Source organism: Papio anubis, chromosome 7 (assembly GCF_008728515.1).
Source record: "Papio anubis isolate 15944 chromosome 7, Panubis1.0, whole genome shotgun sequence".
In the NCBI taxonomy this organism is placed as follows: domain Eukaryota; kingdom Metazoa; phylum Chordata; class Mammalia; order Primates; family Cercopithecidae; genus Papio; species Papio anubis.
In genome coordinates, this window is record NC_044982.1 from 14,370,426 (window position 1) to 14,389,566 (window position 19,141).

General features: G+C 46.9%; 1 long non-coding RNA gene across 2 annotated transcripts; it reads right to left on the bottom strand.

The window, feature by feature from the left end:
- Positions 1-856: 856 nt before the first annotated feature.
- On the bottom strand, positions 857-10,773 carry LOC108586963. 2 transcript variants are annotated; one of them, XR_002523473.2, is made up of 3 exons: positions 10,028-10,773; positions 7,717-9,281; positions 857-3,326 (listed from the first exon to the last, which is right to left on the bottom strand). It is a non-coding gene; the product is annotated as an uncharacterized LOC108586963 (long non-coding RNA). The 2 variants fall into 2 exon arrangements; XR_002523474.2 differs by lacking the exon at positions 857-3,326 and having other exon boundaries at positions 6,664-8,016; positions 9,152-9,281.
- Positions 10,774-19,141: the final 8,368 nt, after the last annotated feature.

Genomic DNA, 19,141 nt, shown 5'->3' on the forward strand with positions numbered 1-19,141 from the left:
CTGTGAAACGCATGGGATGCTGATGGCATCATCTCCTGCAAGCGCACCTCCCCGGCCCCTCTGTGGACGACTCTATGTCTCTTAGCTCAAATTTGTAAAGGAAAGCACCTGGTTGGCCACTGGTCAGTCAAAGGACTGGCTGGTCCCGGGTCAGATGGTGGCCCTTATCCCATCCATCCACCGCTCGGTGGTCAGGGTCTATGGACGTGTCATGACCTGCTCCTTCCATGGAGGCTTTGGGCTTCAGTGGTCACCACAGAGATGGGCAGAGCATGGGGAAAGCTCTCCATGCACAACCACTACATTCTGAGAGTTTGTCAAATTTGTGTTTACATACAAAGCTAAAATGTATCTCTTGAGTTTTACCCACTCTGGGTCAGGAACCTTCCAGAACAGCCCCAGTTAATCTTCGGCTATGGGAAGATAGTAACTTTCTCACACCTGAGGCTGCATTCATGGGTCCCTCTGTCTTCTCTTTTCCAGACTAACTCAGCATCCTCAGGTTCTTCATCTCTTCTTCATACCATGCTTGTGTTTTCATTTGGTCAGAAGAACCCTCAGTCCAAAAAAGCAGATGTGGGTGGGGAAGGCAGAGGCGGGGAACTTATGTTCTGCACTGGGCTCTGAGTCTGGCAAGACCAGCAAGGTCAGCTGGATGGAAACATGGGGCAGAGGCCCCAGCCTTGGTGCTCTCATACTGTTCTCGTGGCAGTGAATAAGTCTCACGAGATCTAATGGTTTTATAAGGGGTTTCCCCTTTCACTTGATTCATTCATTCTCTCTTGTCTGCCACCATGTAAGACCTGCCTTTCGCCTTCCACCATGATGGTGAGGCCTCCCCAGCCACGTGGAACTACGAGTTCATTAAACCTCTTTTTCTTTATAAATTACCCAGTCTCAGGTATGTCTTTATTGGCAGTTGAAAATGGACTAACACACTAGGACTTCCAGAAGAAAACCCCACAAATTGGATGGCTTCAACAATGGAAACTGATTGACTCGCAGTTTTGGAGGCCAGAAGTCCAAAATCAAGGTGTCAGCAGGGCCGTGTTCTCTCTGAAATTCTGGGCAGAATCCTTTGTCGCCTTTTCTGGTTTCTTTTGATGGCAGCCGCCAACCTCTGGCATCACTCAGGTCTCTGCCTCTGACTAAACACGGCCTTCTCCCTGCATGTCTCACGTCTATCTCCACACTCTCTTCCTTCTTCTTATTAGGACACCAGTCATATTGGATTAAGGGCCTACCCTTCTCCAGGGTGACCTCATCTTAATTGCATCTGCCATGGCCCTATTTCCAAATAAGGTCACATTCTGAGGTACTGGGGGATAGAACTTCAACATATTTTGGGAGGGCACATTGAGCCCACAACAGTAAGCAAAGGGCAACACATAGTCCAACTCATGCTGGCACTGGGGGCTTCATAAGGTCTCCTTGGGATGGCTCAGGGCCACCCACATACCTGGTGTCTGTGGCAGTCCTTGGTGAGGCCCAGGCCTACCTCACTGGGTGGAGAGTAAACTCTTAGATCCAGAGCACTCCTCTCAGTGGGGAGGAGGAGAATAGCCCTGGCGGATCCGAGCTGCCTCGGGCTGGAGGTGCTGAGCACTGTGCACCCATCCCTCCCCATCTAGCCTGCACAAACCACCTGCTCTGATTTCCTGTGCCTCCTTCTCCAACCACCTCCTTTCTTCAGCTCCTGGTCACTTATGATTGGCAGCTAGTGCTTATTTAGGATGTCAGATCCTGTCATTCTGTCCAGCACCCCCAGGGGCTTGTGTCTCACTCAGAGGGGAAGCCAAAGTCCTTCACTGGCACTGTCTGGGTGCCTCTGGTTGGCCTCTCCATATCCACCCCCACCCTTCTCCACTCTGCTCTCTGCAGGTCCCTGGCTTAGGAGGCCAACCTGCAATGGGTTCTCTAGGTTTGCACTGGGATCCAACAATAACGGAACCTGGGCAAGAGACTGGGTGAGAGGACAGTGGAGTTGGGGTACTTATTCCCCCCAGCTTCTCCCTGCAGGGGTCCCCATGGGCCAGCTGTTGTCAATCAACCAGCAAGCAGCCTTCTTCTCTCTCCCCAGGTCCCTGTAGCTTCTCTTTTCTTGTCCCTTCAATTCCAGGGGTGGCCATGGCATCTGGGGTGAGGGGTGCTGTGCTATTCCTTGGGGTGTCTCTACATCTGCCTACTCTCTACAATGGTCCTTTAAGTAAACTCCCCCAGTCCTCCAATGTGAGTAGGCCATCTGCTTCCTGCAGATGGATTTTGACTGACTCCCTTCTTGTCTCTCAGACTATGTCTTCTATCATTCTCCCTCTCGATCACTCCTACTTTTGCACAGGCTTTCTCCTCTTACCTCCTCTTGCCTGATACTCTTATCCACACAACTGACTCTCTCACCCCTTTGCAAGGCCTCGCTCAGCTCTGGCATGCGAGGTACTGCCTGTCCTGACTACCCCACTAAGACTTGCAACACCCACCAGCCCCCAGCATTTCCAAGCCCCCTTAGCCTTCTTGATTGTTTTCAGAACACTCGTCTCCTTCTAGGAAACTACATCGCATGTGCATCTGTTATATTTGTCATCTGTCTCCCCTGCTTCTAGAATAGAAGTTCCACAGGGGCAGGAATGTTGGACTATTTGATGTGTTCTGGACGTATCCCCAGTACGTAGAATGGTGGCATGGAGGAGGCATTCATCCATTCGTGCATCCACTCCACAGACATTACTGCACGTCTGCAATGTGTCAGGCACTGTCTAGGCAAACACAGCCTTCATCCTCGTTCCTTGCCCCTTTGTTTTCGTTCCCTTACTTGGCCTCTGCTGCCAGACCCTCTGGCCCTGTGCTGGCATCCAGAGTGCCAGCCTTCCAGGCTGCAGCCAGAGCTGGGCCTGTGGTCTGCTGTGTTCCATGACTGGGATCTCAGAGAGTGAGCGAGCCCCTTCTGTGGGGCATGATCACAGGCGGGCCCCTCCTGGCTGCCTCCCGCTGCTGTTGGAGGCTGAGCTCTCTGAAGGCGGACGGAGTTTCTGAGTTTGCTGATTTTTAACCAATGATAAGATTTCCGTATTCAGCACTTCTTCACGGGCCCTCGGCAACTGCCTCGGCAGGCTTCCTTCCAGTCCTGTCATAAATCGCTTCTGAGTCAACCTCTTTCTGTTCAGTACGAGCTTAGCAGCATCTCACCTCCAAAACGCTCATCATCAGAACATGACAAGACCGTATCTACAGAGATGAGGGAGCTTCTCTACAGCATCTCTCAGGCATAGTGAGTATGGCAGTCACCAGAGAGTTTCTTGCCACTTTCCCTCAGGGTTCTGGAAATGTAGCTAAAAATGTAAGTCAAAAAGAAACAACAAGAACAAAAATAACTGTGCAGGCAAAATCACCTTGTTTTAGCAGGCGTGTTGCACCTTTTATTTTCTAAAAGCAAGGGGGCTGCTGACTGGAGTTCTACCTGCTGAAGCCCTAAAGATGGCAAATAACCTCAAAGAGATACAAATAAAATGAATTCTAAGGCCGGGCGTGGTGGCTCATGCCTGTAATCCCAGCACTTTGGGAGGCCGAGGCAGGCAAATCACTGGAGGTCAGAAGTTCAAGACCAGCCTGGCCAACATGGTGAAAACCTATCTCTACTAAAAACACAAAAATTAGGTGAATGTGATGGTGCACACCTGTAGTCCCAGCTACTCGGGAGGCTGAGGCAGGAGAATCACTTGAACCCGGGAGTTGGAGGTTGCAGTGAGCTGAGATCGTGCCACTGTACTCTAGCCTGGGTGACAGAGCCAGATTCCGGGGGAAAAAAAAAAAAAGAGAAGTGAGGGGGTATTCTAGGACCTGTCTCAGGCTTCACTGAAGAGAGGAGGAACTAGGTGGGCCAGTGAAGCTAAGGTGTTGCATACGGTGGATGGCAGGCATCCCTGGTGCCTTCCATGGGTGGGCAGAACACGGGAGACAGGACTTCTTCACTCTGCTCTGGTTCCAAGAGATGGGGGAAAAGGGACAATGCTGAGAATTCTGCGGGGTTCCACTGGGCACACGGCTAAAAGACATCGCCCTCGGACAGCACACAGAGCTTCTGTGGTCTTCCCGTCTTCATGGTAAGAAGACAAAAGGAAAACTGTGGCTGAAGGGAACTGAGAGAAGGAAAATTGACCTGCACAAAGGGATAGAACGGAAGAGCCCTCGCCCACCCCTCCTCTAAACCCAGGCACGTGTGGTGCACGGCCCACTGCCCAGCGGATGGGACCCTGCGAGGAGCTTGGGAGCACAAGCCAGAGCCCTGGGGCGTTCCCAGCATGCAGAGAACCAGGAGTGCCGCCCTGATGTTGGATGCAGTGCAACGTTTTAGACAGAAGTCTCCCCCGACCCTCCAACCCTAAGACCACAAAGGATGCACGAAGACCCTTGAGAGGCTGAGGTTTGCCTGTGAAGGCTCCACACTTCCTTAGGGAAACCGTAGGCTCCAGGTGAGGCATTCATGTTACCTGAGGTTTCCCTAGCCAGTAGGACATAGCCCCAGTGCAAAGAGCTTCTCCTCCCCTCACCATGGCATCACAGCAGCACCCCTGCGCAATACCCTCCAACAGCCTGGGGAGCCCTGGAGGCGACCCCTTCATACTCCATCTCATGCCCCAGTAAGGGTAGGAGTATTATCTGTTCCTACTTGAAGTGCTGACCTGAATACCACCCAGTGGGTAAAGGGTGGAAGTGAGGGGCATTTCTGGAATAAGAGGGTGTTGGGACCATTATGAGGCCTGCTCCCTGGAAGCCATTCTCACAGGCACCCTTAGGGAAACGTCACTCAGGGAGCTGTCCCACAGCGCTCCCCAGCTGCCGGTCCAAAGGGTCACAGAGTGTGCTGCCCTCTGGCGCGTCCTCATGGAGCCCCCCTGGGATCTGCCAGCGGGTAGCAGAGTTCTCCCCCTCTTCCTCATTCTCTTCCTCCTCCTCCTCTTCCTCTTCCTCCTCCCCCTCTCCCACACCTAGGCTCATACCCAGCATCAAACCAGCCCTGCTGGTGCCCTTGTGTCCCCAAAGAGTGCCTTGTGCTTTGCCTGGGCAGGGCCAGGCCAAGGGGGACCTGAGAGAGACTCCACACGTGTTCTCTTCCTCTGCGGAGCCCGCAGCCCCGAGCCCATGCCAAACCCCTCCCCTCCAGCCAAACACCCTCAGGGGCAGTGTTCTTGGTCCTGCCCTTTGGTTCACTGCACTTACTCAGACGGTGCTGAACCACCACAGCAACAGGCCTATGGATTTTCAGCTATTGTTTGCCTCTGTTTCTTCAGTCAGCTTTTCTAGACACCGGATTAGAAGTGCCTGCCAGGTGCGGAGAGCCAGGGAGGCAAGCGAGGTGGCCCAGGGTGCTTGGGCTGTTCACAGCCTGGGTCTGAACCTCACCCTGTCCACCCACACCTTCCCTCTCATTCTACTCTTGAGCCTCCTGGCATAGGCCCTCCCGGGTTGTGCCCTAAGTTCCCATCCTCTCCTTGCCCCTTGCACTTAGCACTGTCTTCCTGGCCATGACTTTGGTTCCCCTTGACCATTTTCAGGTTCACACCCCAGCACGCCCTGCTGCACTGTCATTAGCAAATGTTTCACCAGCTCATCCAGGTCCCAACACCCTCTTTTTTTGGAAATGCCCCTCACTTCCACCCTTCACCCGCTGTGGGAGGCACTCAGGTCAGCACCTCAAGTAGAAACAGATAATATTTCTACACTTACTGTGGCAGAACAGAGGCAGGTGTTTTTTTGGTTTTGTTTGTCTGTTTGTTTGTTTTTTGACACGGAGTCTCGCTCTGTCACCAGGCTGGAGTGCAGTGGCACAATCTCAGCTCACTGCAACCTCCGCCTGCCAGGTTTAAGCCATTCTCCTGCCTCAGCGTCCAGAGTAGCAGGGACTACAGGCGCGCGCCAGCACGCCCAGCTAATTTTTGTATTTTTAGTAGAGATGGGTTTCACCATGTTGGCCAGGATGGTCTCGAACTCTTGACCTCATGATCCGCCCACCTCACCTCCCAAAGTGCTGGGATTACAGGCATGGGCCACCGCACTTAGCCCGGAGGCAGGTTTTACGTCAATCTTAGAGATACCTCCTGGGGGGCTAAGTGTATGGAAATAGCGGATGGCTGTATCGTTTATGTGGCCATAGCTTTAGTGTAGTCTGGAATGCAAACATCTCAGGAGGGATGTTCATGATCCTGACTAATTGGACAGATGGACTGGGAGGGGAGAGGAGCTGGTTCTAGACCTGTCCATGGTGGAGTTGTGACGAATGGAGGCTGGGGGTAGGCCAGGGGAAGGAAGCAGTGGAAGGTGCACCCCCAAAAGGCCTCCTATACTAAGGAGAGACCATGGTGACTGAAGAGGACACTGATTGGCAACAGACAGTAGTCCAGATAAAGAGGGAATAAGGGGCCGAGTGTAGTGGCTCAAGCCTGTAATCCCAGCACTTTGGGAGGCCAAGGCAGGTGGATCATGAGGTCGAGAGATCGAGGCCATCCTGGCCAACATGGTGAAACCCTGTCGCTACTAAAAATACAAAAATTAGCTGGGCATGGTGGTGTGCACCTGTAGTCCCAGCTGCTCAGGAGGCTGAGGCAGAAGAATCACTTGAACCTGGGAGGCAGAGACTGCAGTGAGCCAAGATCGAGCCACTGCACTCTAGCCTGGCGAGAGAGCAAGGCTCCATCAAAAAAAAAAAAAAAAAAAAGAAGGTTTAAGGAAGGTCAGGTTATGTTGATGGAAGGGCCCAGGTGCAGTAAATAGCTAACAATCCAACATGAACAGGTGGTAGAGTGGGCAAGTTAAAAGGAACAAAAGGCTAGTGATTATGCCTGAGGAGTGAGATTGAGTTACTAAATGGTGAGTGCCAGAGAGCTGGGCATGGAATGCTTCAAGTTCTCCTGCTCAGGGGTTAGCAAACTAGAGTGCAACTCCACCATGGACAGGTCTAGAACCAGCCCCTCTCCCCTCCCAGTCCATATGTCCAATTAGACAGGATCATGAACATCCCTCCCGAGATGTTCGCATTCCAGACTACACTAAAGCTAGAGTGCCTTTTGGAACTAGAAGGTAACATAAAATGTAAGACAATAGGGAGGGTGGGATCATGCCAGCTGCAGAGGGCACAGCCGTGGTTGTCATCAGTGCTGTGCCCCATTAGAGCTGATCAGCTCTCCAGGCATCTGCTACGGTTTACCTTCCCCTCTTCCTCTGAAGTTAGGAGAGTCATGCAACTTGCCCTGGCAATGAAATCTAGACGAAGTGGCAGGTGACCTTCCAGGACAAAGACTCGAGAACCAGTGAGCCATTCACTCTGCCTCCTTGCCTTCACTGTGGCAGTGGCCCTGCAAGCCCATGTCAAGAGAAAGCTGCCAAGAGCGTGAGTCCCTGCGTGGATGCTATGAGAAGAATACATCCTCGGACATGTGACATGAACAAGAAATAAACTCTAGTTGTGTTGAGCGCCTAAGGCATGGGAGTTACTTGTTACTGCAGTATAACCTAACCTAGCCTAGCCATTGGAAATGCAAATATTTTTAAAATGTCTTGCTGGCCAAACGAAAGTCTGTAGTGGTGGAATTTGACCCATGGCAGAGCCAGATTATCACCCCTGGCTAAAAATTGTGAAAATCCTGAATCTCAGTCAGCTGTCCCAACTTTAGGAAAATAACAGTCCTAGATACGGAACCATAAAGGTCCTAACAGATGACTTACCAATGAACAAAGTGTTTCCATCTTTCCACTTCTCTTCTTTCTGCCCTTATCCTCTCCTTCTTCTTCCCATCACCACTTCTGTGACTTTTCTCCCATTCATCTGTCCATGAGTTACTGTGACAAATATTAAAGTTTTCCTTCATTGGGAACTCTCAGGAGTTTCTGAGTCCTTTGCCAGCCTTATGTGGTTGAAAAGAATAACCACAAAAAGGCAATGCCTCAGTACCTGGGATTTCCATTTCATGGTGGAATCATAGAATCAGCATCAGTCTCATCAAGAGAGTGTTCGATGGTGTCCACCTAGGAACAGGATGAAACCTGGTCCAGGCAGAAGCAGAGATGGGGAAGATCTTTGGCTGCATGAGTTGTCCCTAGAAATAGACACTGCCTAATACACAATTATTAGAGTGGGAGAGGAAATGACACTGAACTTGAATCTGATTAGTGTCACCCTCCTAGGAGAGAGTTCTTCCCAAGTGGATCCATCAGGGCAGAAGGCAGCACTGAAGTTTGGAGGCACCAAGCCCCAGAGATGAGAGGCCGCCTATCTTAGTTCATTTTGTGTTGCTATACATAAATGGAGCTGGATTGTGTATAGAGAAAAGAGAATTGTTTGGTTCATGGTTCTGCTGGCTGGAAGATAGGACATCTGGTGAAAGCCTCAGGCTGCTTCTACTCATGGTGGAAGGGGACCTGTGTGTGTAGAGATCACATGGCAAGAGAGGGAGCAAGAGAGATGGGGAGAGGTGCCAGGCTCTTCTTAACAACCAGCTCTCAAGGGAACTAATGGACTGAGAACTACCCCCTCAATACTTCCCTCAACAAGGAGGGCATTAATCTATTCATGAGGGATCCACCCGACAACCCAAACAACACTTCCCCTTAGGATCCACCTCCAACATGGGGGATCAAATTTCAACATGAGACTTGGAGGGGACAAACACCCCAACTACAGCACCGCCTCCGTGTTCCTGTTTCCTCATCTGTACAATGGGACAATACAGACCCACCAAGTGCCTCCTCTGTACTAGACATTGTGCCAGGCCCTCAGGAAGCAGAGATGAATGTGCATGGGACCTGTCCTCAGGGATCTCACAGTTGAGCACAGTGCTGCAGAATGTCCTGGTCTGTGAACTGTTTGTTCCCAGTATGCGATATGATAAGGAGCTTTCACAGAATGTAAATTCATTTTCATCACTAGGCACACCGTCTAGATCAGCTAATTTTTTATAGCAAGCAAGGGAGTGATTTACAAATTCTTTATTTCAAACGGTAACAAACAGTTGGTGACACAGATCTATTGACTACACTTTGAAAAGTACCGTCTAATAGCTTTGAGACTTGCTGTAAAGAATTAGCAGAAGTAAAAGCATGATACTGGTATCAGCAATAACAGAAACTATCAAGGCCCCCTCCATGTCCCCTTGGCACTCACCAGCAGGTTCCTCCTGAAAAACCTGCGATGCTCCACCGGCAGGCTTTCTCCGAGGGCCAGCATGAGGGGTCAACAGATGCTGGAGAGTTGATGCCCCCAGGTCCATCCTTCAGTCAATGATGAGCAGGACCTGGAAGATAAATAGCCCAGTGTTTGTCCCTGGGAGGGGCAATTCAGTGCACATTCGATGCTTTCTCCCAGATGTCCCAGCAGGACCACACCCAGCTGTCCACAGTATAACCTGCTTGTTGACAAATCCTGACTTGGTTCATCCCTCCCCTCCCTCACGCACCTGTTCTCCTGCCAGTGCCTTCTGAGGTCACCTCCCAATCACACTCCTTGCACACACACCCTTGTCTCAGGATCTGCTCCTGGGAAAGCCCTATCCACACTGTGCTAATGTACCAACTTCAGTGGTCAAATGGTAGCACTTCTCTTTTCTAAACACTGTTGAGGTGATGAGAAAATACTCCCTTGCAGCTTGTGCTGTCCGTGAGACCCTCGCATGTTTCCTAGCACCACGCCATATCGCCCACTTAGATTTGCCCACAGGGCCGATAGGTTTAGGGTTCTGACTTTATTAACTTTAGGAAGATGACGGAGTGGAGTGGAAAGAGGAAAAGAGCGCACTGTCTCGAGATCCAGAACAGAACTCTTGAGTTTGCTCCAAACCTCTTCCTCTCCATAAGGCCTCACCATACCCCTATCCCCTGTCCCGTTGCCCAAGCCCCACCCCTAGGAGTCAGCCTTGATTCTTCCCTTTTCTGCAGCCTGCACATCCAACCCATTGGCAGGCCCTGTTGTTTGTGTCTTGAGAACCTGAGTGGAATCTGTTCACCTCTCTCTAAACCACCCCCATTTCCCAGCCACCGTCACCTCTCTCTGGAGCCACACCAATGGCCTCCCAACGGGTCTTGCTGCCTCCATTTTGCTCCTTGTAATCCAATTTCTGCAGTGTCCAGAGAGACCTGCCAAAAATGTAAATCAGATCATGCCTTTCAGTGACTTCTCATCTCAATCAGAATAATATCCAGACCCTCCACTATGGCCCACCAGGCCCCACAGGATCTGGCTTCTGACTTTCTCCAACCCAAGCTTCTGAGCTCCAATCACAATGGCCTCAAATGTCCCCAGTTCTTTCCTGCCACAGGGACTTTGCCCTTCTTACTCTCTCTGCCTGGAAAGCCTTTCCCTGTGCCTTCACATAATGATGGTGGCTCCTTCTTGTCTGTCAAGCCTTTGTTCAAATACGACTCCTCAATGAGGTTAATTACCCTATCTAAAATGTTGCCTAACACACACCAGAAACCCCAAGTATTTTCCATCATAGCACCTATTTATTACCATTCTAGCAATGATCACTAATCTGCAGCGGTCCTATTAGTTTACTTGTTTATTGCCAGCCTCTCCTACTGGAAGCTCCACAAAAGCCCAGATTCGTCAGTCTCCTTTGCATTACATCCCCAGCCTTTGGAGGGTGCCCAACATCATAGAGGAAATGCTTTATACATTTTGTTTTTTCTTAGAGCGGAAGTTTCATTTCGTCTCTTTTTTTAGTTCTTTGGGGATAAAATATACACAACATACAATTTACCATTGTAACCATTTTTAAGCAGACAGTTCAGTGGCATTAAGTGCATTCACATTGTTGCCCAACCATCACCACCATCCAGCTCCAGAACTTTTTTATTTTCCCAGACTGAAACTCTGTACCTGTAAAAAGTCTGTTTTCATGCTGCTGATAAAGACACACCCAAGACTGGGTAATTTATAGAGAAAAGAGGTTTAATGGACTCACAGTTCCACGTGGCTGGGGAGGCCTCACAACAAAGGCAGAAGGTGAAAGGCACGTCTTACATGGCAGCAGGCAAGACAGAGAATGAGAGACAAGTGAAAGGGGAAACCCCTTATAAAATCATCAGCTCTCATGAGACTTATTCACTGTCATGAGAACAGTATGGGGGAAACCGCCCCCATGATTCAATTATCTCCCACAGGGTCCCTTCCCACAACACATGGGGATTATAGGAGCTACAGTTCAAGATGAGATTTGGGTGGGGACACAGCCAAACCATATCACTTCCCGTTGCCACTCCCCTAGTCCCTGGTACCCACTATTCTACTTGCCACCTCTATGAATTCAACTACTCTATGTAGTTCATATAAATGGAATCATACAATGTTTGTCCTTTGGTTTTTGGCTTATTTTAGTCAGCTTTCAAGCTTCATCCATGTTGTAAGACATACCAGAATTTTCTTCCTCTTTAAGGCTGAATAATATTCCATGTATGGGTAAACCACACTTTGTTTACCCATTCGTTTGTTGACGGACAATACGTTTTGTTTTGTTCTGTTTTTTAAGTCACGATAGCCTGGAGTCCTGCCTCTGATGCCTAATTTGTAAACTTGTGCAGGCTATTTAACCTAAGACTCTATTTCCTCCCATGTAAAACAGGGGTAATGTACCAATTACCTTATATAAAGCCCTGGCACAGTCTTACAAACAGGGAAATTTAGCAAATGCTGTTTTTCTCTGTGTCTGTCAGAATATTTTCAACTGACCGAGCACGGTACCTCACACATCTTTTTAGTTTTATAGGCAAAAAAATAAAAAAAGAGATGTAATGAAACATCTTCTCTAAAAAACATGTATTAAGCATTTCCTGTATGATGTCGGACACCCTGAAAGTTCTGGGGATGTAATCCCAACATCTTGGAGGCTGAGGCAGGCAGATCACTTGAGCCCAGGAGCTTGAGACCAGCCTTGGCAACATAAAAATAACTTGCTTCTACCAAAAATAAAATTAGCCAGGTGTGGTGGCACATGCCTGTGGTCCCAGCTGCTCAGGAGCCTGAGGTAAAGGGATCACTTGAGCCCAGGAAATTGAGGCTACAGTGAGCTATGATGGTGCCATTGCACTCCAATCTGGGACAAAATACCCAACTGCTAGGGGATTAGACAATAAGGGGCTTTGCTGTCTCACATAATCAGAAAATCTACCTTAGGGAAGCTCCAGGGTTGGTACTCAAGGATGTCATCAGAGACCCAGACTCCTTTCCATGTGTCTGCTCAGCCTTCCTCAGCATAATGGCTTGGTCCTAAGCTTGTCCTTGTGGTCCCAAGACGATGGTTCCAACATCACATATGGATGCCGAGACCACCTCAGTGGGGGAGACCCTAACCCAGCAGCGCTAGAGGAATTAAAGACACACACACAGAAATACAGAGTGTGGAGTGGGAAATCAGGGGTCTCACAGCCTTCAGAGCCTCGAACAGAGATCTACCCATGTATTTATTGACAGCAAGCCAGTGATAAGCCTTGTTTCTATAGGTTATAGATTAACTAAAAGTATTCCTTATGGGAAATAAAGGGATGGGCCAAAATAAAGGGATGGGTCTGGCTAGTCATCTGCAGCAGGAGCATGTCCTTAAGGCACAGATCGCTCATGCTATTGTTTGTGGTTTAAGAACGCCTTTAAGCGGTTTTTCTACCCTGGGTGGGCCAGGTGTTCCTTGCTCTCATTCCAGTAAACCCACAACCTTCCAGCATGGGCGTCATGGCCATCACCAACATGTCACAGTGCTGTACAGATTTTGTTTATGGCCAGGTTTGGGGCCAGTTTTTGGCCAGATTCGGGGGGCCCTGTTTCAAGCATATGGACATGACAATATTTGGCTAGAGAGGAGGAGCATTTCCACCCAGGCATCTCCTTGAATTAGGGAAGAAAACCTTACCCAGAGAACACCAAGAAACTCCTCCTCCTATGGGTCCCACTGGCCAACATTAGAGCATATGCACCCATTTTTGTTGCAAAGGAGGATAGGAATGTCATGTATTTGGCCATGTCAGCCCTTGGCTGGGGGAGAAGAAGGGCTGGAGACGGTTGGTGGTGGTACATCCAAGTGCTTCCCTGCATCTTTCTCCCCTTTCCTCTCTGCTCTTCTTGGGTTTCCTTTTCCCAAGGCACCCTCAGGCTCTGCTGATTTTGAATTAGGGAATCCATACCTTTCTCACAGCTGTGTTATTCTGTTTGAAAAGAGAGGCTGCAGGTGTTGTTTGGTAGGTGTGTGGGCGTTTGGAGAATGAGGCCCAGGATTGTTTGAGTTTTGAGAGGATGCGCTGAGGGATAGAAAGAACTAGGCAGAAAGAAATCCAGGTATCTGGAGGGAGGAAGCAGACAGATGACTAAGCAGCATTGGGGATCAACAGAGGCTGAGACTGGAGGAAGCGGGAGAAGCCTGGTCGGCCTTAAGCCAGAGCTTCTCTGGAAACAGGCTAAGGAGGACACAGGGGAGGAAAGCGTTTTTATTTCAAAACCTCAATTTGGCCTCTTCTCTTCCTCCTCATTACCAGCCTGCCCTTCATCTCCTCCTTCCTGTTCCTTCTGGATACTGATTCTACTCAAAGCTCCAGCCCCAGGCATGTGGGACCAGTGAGGAGGTGCCTCTCCTGCTCCTCCTTCTGTTCTTGGGGGTCTTGTCTGCTCCTAAGTCAAAAAAGGACACACCTCTTTTTTTTTTTTTTTTTTTTTTTTTGGCGATAGGGTCTGACTCTGTCACCCAGACTGGAGTGCAGTGGCGCAATCTCAGCTCACTGCAACTTCTGCTTCCCAAGCTCAAGTGATTCTCCTGCCTCAGCTGCCTCCCGAGTAGCTGGGATTACAGGCACACGCCACCACACCTGGCTAATTTTTGTATTTTTTGTTGAGACAGGGTTTCGCCATGTTGGCCAGACTGATCTTACACTCCTGACCTCAAGTGATCTGCCCACTTCTGCTCCCAAAGTGCTGGGATTACAAGTGTGAGCCACTGAGCCTGGCCTAAAACAGGACATTCTTTACATGGTAATGAAGGGCCCTGATGAGACCTCGGTGTGGGCAGGGTGGACAGGACCAGCTGAAGCCATCAGGAAGCCCCGAGCTCTCCACTCTTACGGTGGACAGAGTGCACGTGTATATTTCATAAAGACATGAAAATAAAAAGACAAGCCACAGACTGGGAGGAAGTATTTCTTTTCTGGGAGGAAATCTTGTCTTTTTATTTTCATAAGTCTTTCAAAGAGCAGAAGTTTTAAATATTGATGAAGTGCATTTTATTATTTTTTCTTTTATGACTCATGCTTTTTTTACCTAACCCAAAGTATCAAAGATTTTCTCCTGTTACTTAGAAGTTTTATAATTTTAGCTTTTACATTTACATCTATGACCTATTTCAAATTATTATTTTTTTTTTCAGATGAAGTCTTGCTCAGTCACCCAGGCTGGAGTGCAGTGATGTGATCTCGGCTCACTGTAACGTCCGCCTCTTGGGATCAAGTGTTTCTCCTGCCTCAGCCTCCTCCCATGTACCTGGGATTACAGGTGTACACCACCACACCTGGCTTATTTTTATATAATTAGCAGAGATGGGGTTTCACCATGTTGGCCAGGCTGGTCTCGAACTCCTGACCTCAAGTGATCTGCTTGCCTCAGCCTCCCAAAGAGCTGGGATTGCAGGTGTGAGCCATCACACCCTGCCTCAAATTAATTTTTGTTTGTGGTATGTGGTTGTCTGTCCACAGCTTTTAACCCAGAACTAAGTGGTTCTGGATCCTGGGAGCATCATTTAGGCATTGCCTTAAGATCTGCTACATAGTATGCAGTTAATGGCTTGGTCCTTGTTGGAAAGATACAGTTGGAAACCCAACTTTCATACTTACTGGCCATGGTGTACATTTATTCTGTTTCCCAGCATCTGAACCCCTTTATTTTGTGGTGAATCTCCCATCGAAAAGGTGGAGCCTGCCTCCCACTCTAGCAGTTGAAAATGCCAGATTCTGGCAGGGTGTGGTGGCTCACGCCTGTAATCCCAGCACTTTGGGAGGCCAAGGCAGGTGGATCACAAGGTCAAGAGATCAAGACCATCCTGGCCAACATGATGAAACCCTGTATCTACTAAAAATACAAAAAAATTAGCTCGGCATGGTGGCACGCACCTGTAGTCCCAGCTACCTGGGAGGCTGAAGCCACAATGTGATATCATTTTACTCCTACAAGAATGGCCATAATCAAAAAGTTAAAAAAAAATAGGCAGAGTGTGGTGGCTCACGCTTGTAATCTCAGCACTTTGGGAGGCCAAGGTGGGCAGATCACTTGAGGCCAGGAGTTTGAGACCAGCCTGGCCAACGTGGTGAAACCCCGTCTCTACTAAAAATACAAAAAATTAGCTGGGCGTGGTGGTATACACCTGTAATCCCAGCTACTCGGGAGGCTGAGGCAGGAGAGCCACTTGAACCCGGAAGGTGGAGGTTGCAGTGAGCCGAGATTGCGCCATTGCACTCCAGCCTAGGCAACAAGAGTGAAACTGCATCTCAAAAATAATAAATTAATTAATAAATAAATAATAGATGTTGGCAGGGATGCAGTGAAAAGGGAACACTTCTACACTGCTGATGGGAATGTAAACTAGTACAACCACTATGGAAAACAGTGTTGAGATTCCTTAAAGAACTAAAAGTAGAACTACCATTTCATCCAGCAATCCCTCTACTGGGTATCTACCCAGAGGAAAAGTCATTATACAAAAAAGATACTTGCACACACGTGTTTATAGCAGCGCAATTTGCAATTGCAAAAATATGAAGCCAGCCTGAATGCCCATCAGTCAATGAGTGGATAAATAAACTGTGGTGTATATATATACCATGGAATACTATTCAGCCATAAAAGGTAACAAAATAATGGCATTCACAGCAACCTGGATGGAATTGGAGACCATTATTCTAAGTGAAGTAACCCAGGAATGGAAACCAAACATTGTATGTTCTCACTCATAAGTGGGAGCTAAGCTATGTGGATGCAAAGGCATAAGAATGATACAGTGGACTTTGGGACTTGGAGGAAAGGATGGAAGGGGGGTGAGGGGTAAAAGACTACAAATTGGGTACAGTGTACACTGCTTGGGTGATGGGTGCACTACAATTTCACAAATCAACACTAAATAACTTACTCATGTAACCAAATACCACCTGTTCCCCAAAAGCCTATGGAAATTTTTTAAAAATTAAAAATTAAAAACATTTTTGAGCCATTTTAAAAGGTATGTGGTGATATTTCATAATGATTTCTATTTGTGTTTGTCTAAGTACAAATGCTGTTGAGCATCTTTTCATGTAATTATTTGCTGTTCTCGCATCTTCTTTGGTGAAATATCTTTTCAAATCTTTTGGGAATTTTTTATGGGTCATTTATTTTTATATTTTTGAGTTTAAATAGTTCTTTATACATTATTGTTACCAGTCCTTTATCAGATTTTTTTTTTTTAACAAATATTTCCTCTCAGTTCATGGCTTGTCTTTTTATTTTCAGAAGTCTTTCAAAGAGCAGAAGTTTTAAATTTTGATGAAGTTCATCTTATTATTTTTTTATGATTCATGCTTTTTGTTTCCTAAGAAATATTTACCTGACCCAAAGTATCAAAGATTTTCTCCTGTTTTCTAGAAGTTTTATAGTTTTAGTTTTTACATTGACATCTATGACCTATTTCAAATTAATTTTTGTGTATGATATGGTTGAGGCTTTTTTGGTTTTTTGCATATAGATGTCTAATAGTCCCAGCACCATTGTTTAAAAGACTATGCTCTCTTTATTGAATTGCTGTGGCACTTATGACAAAAATCAATTGATATATGTATGGGTCCATTTCTGGGTTCTATTTTTGGTTGTGTTGATCTATGCATCTACCCTTTCACCAATATCAAACTATATTGATTACTATAGTTATATGGTAAGTCTTGAAATCGGGTAGTATGAATCCTACAATTTTGTTCTTCTTTGTCAACATTGTTTTAGCCAATTTAGGTCCTTTGCTTTTCTATATACATGTTAGAATCAGCTTGTCAATTTCTCCAAGAAGCCTGCTGAGATTTTGACTGAGATTGCATTGAACCTGGAGATCAACTTGGGGAGAACTGGCATCTTGACAGTGTTGAGTTTTCAGATCCATTAACATGGTATATATCACTTAAGTCTTTTTAAAATTTCTCTCATCAGTGTTTTGTAGTTTTCAGTTTACAAATATTATGCATTATTTATCTTTAAGTACTTCATGCTTTTTTGATACTATTGTTAACGTTTTTTTTTTAACTTTCATTTCTAATTGTTCATTGCTAGCACAAAAAATACAACTAAATAAATACATAGATTTTAGTATATTTATCTGTATCCTGCATTCTTGATAAACTGACTTGTTACATCTAATAGTGTCTGGAAATTCTCTGGACTTTTCTATGTAGACAACCATATTGTCTATAGTTTTATTTCTTCCTTATTCTTATGCTTTTTATTTCTTTTTCTGACCTTATTGTACTGACTAAGGTATTAAGTAGGAGTGCTAAAAGCAGACATCTTTGAGTGTTCCCCAGTCTTTGAAGGAAAGTGTCCAGTGTCTCACCACTAAATGTGATGTTAGCTATAGGTTTTTGTAGATGCTCTCTATTACAGTGAGGAAATTTTCCTTTAGTGAACTCTAGTTCACTGAGAGTTTTTATCCTGAATAGATGTCCAACCTTTTAGTACATTTCTTTTATGTTTAAGTTAGCCAGAGACGGTGTCTGTTTCAAGTAGAAACCCTGACTGATATACCAGCCTTGCAATGTTGGGTAAGTTCCTTAACCTCACCTGAACCAGGATCTGAACAGAAGCCTAATGATGAAAATTTTAAGTCCTCTTAATTTTGCCACCCAAACATAGTCGCCATAACAATCTTCAAAGGTATCCATTGTGTTGTATAAATACCTTGACTTCAATTTATTATTTTTCTCCCACTCCATCCTCAGTAACTTTACTGATTATATGTACTTATATAAATAATATATACCTATTGTAAAAAACCTGAACAGTTCATTAAGATATAAAGAGAGTGAAGGTCACCTGGTTGTCACCATCCTGAGATAACCGCCATTAACGATTTGGTGACCATCTTCCAAGTCCCTCTTCCTACATGCTCACACATACATATACGATCTTACTTAAATGAGCCCAGGATATACATGCTGTTTTATCCTAGGTGTGTGGCCGCCTCCCCTCTTGTCCCACATCAGAACTCCACTTGCCTCTCTCATGATTCTTTGGATTGACTGAGCTCAGCTGGGTAGTTCCCACATGGAGCTTCTCACGTAGTTGTAATCAAATGTTGGCTGGTGCTGTGGTCATCTGAATTCTCTTCTGGGCTGGATGTCCTAACTGGCTCACTGTTGTGACTAGCAGTTGATGCTGACTGTCACCTGGGAGCTCCACTGGAGCTGTTGACTGACGTCTCTACATGTGGCCTCTTCATGTGCCTCAGACTGTTCAAAGCAAGAAGGCCAGGTTCTAAGAGAGAGCATTCCTAGAGTAAGAATTTTAAGAAACCCCAATGGAACCTGCAATGCTTCTTGTGATTTGGCTTCAGAAGTTCCAGAACATCACTTCTGCCATGTTCTATTGGTGATGCAAGTCATTATTAAGGCAAGCCCGAATTCAAAGGGAGGAGAATTAGACCCATGTTTCAAATGAGAGAATTAGCAAAGAATTTATGACCATCTTTAACTTGCCACATTTATCAAACAATATATATGTATTGAGCACCTACTACCTTCCAGACACTATTGTAAATGCTGGGAATACAGAGGTGGCAAGACAAAGTTCCTGCTCTTATGGAGCTTACGTTTGAGTGTGGGGCCACAGACAACAGACAAGTGAACAAATAAAGCTAAACAAGCAATATATGGCCAGGCGCGGTGGCTCACGCCTGTAATCCCAGCACTTTGGGAGGCCAAGGTGGGCAGATAACTTGAGGTCAGGAGTTTAAGAGTAGCCTGGAAAACATGGTGAAACCCCGTATCTACTAAAAATACAAAAAACTAGCCATATGTGGGGGCGGGTACCTGTAATCCCAGCTACTTGGGAGGCTGAGGCAGGAGAATTGCTTGAATCCGGGAGGCGGAGGTTGCAGTGAGCCAAGATTGCACC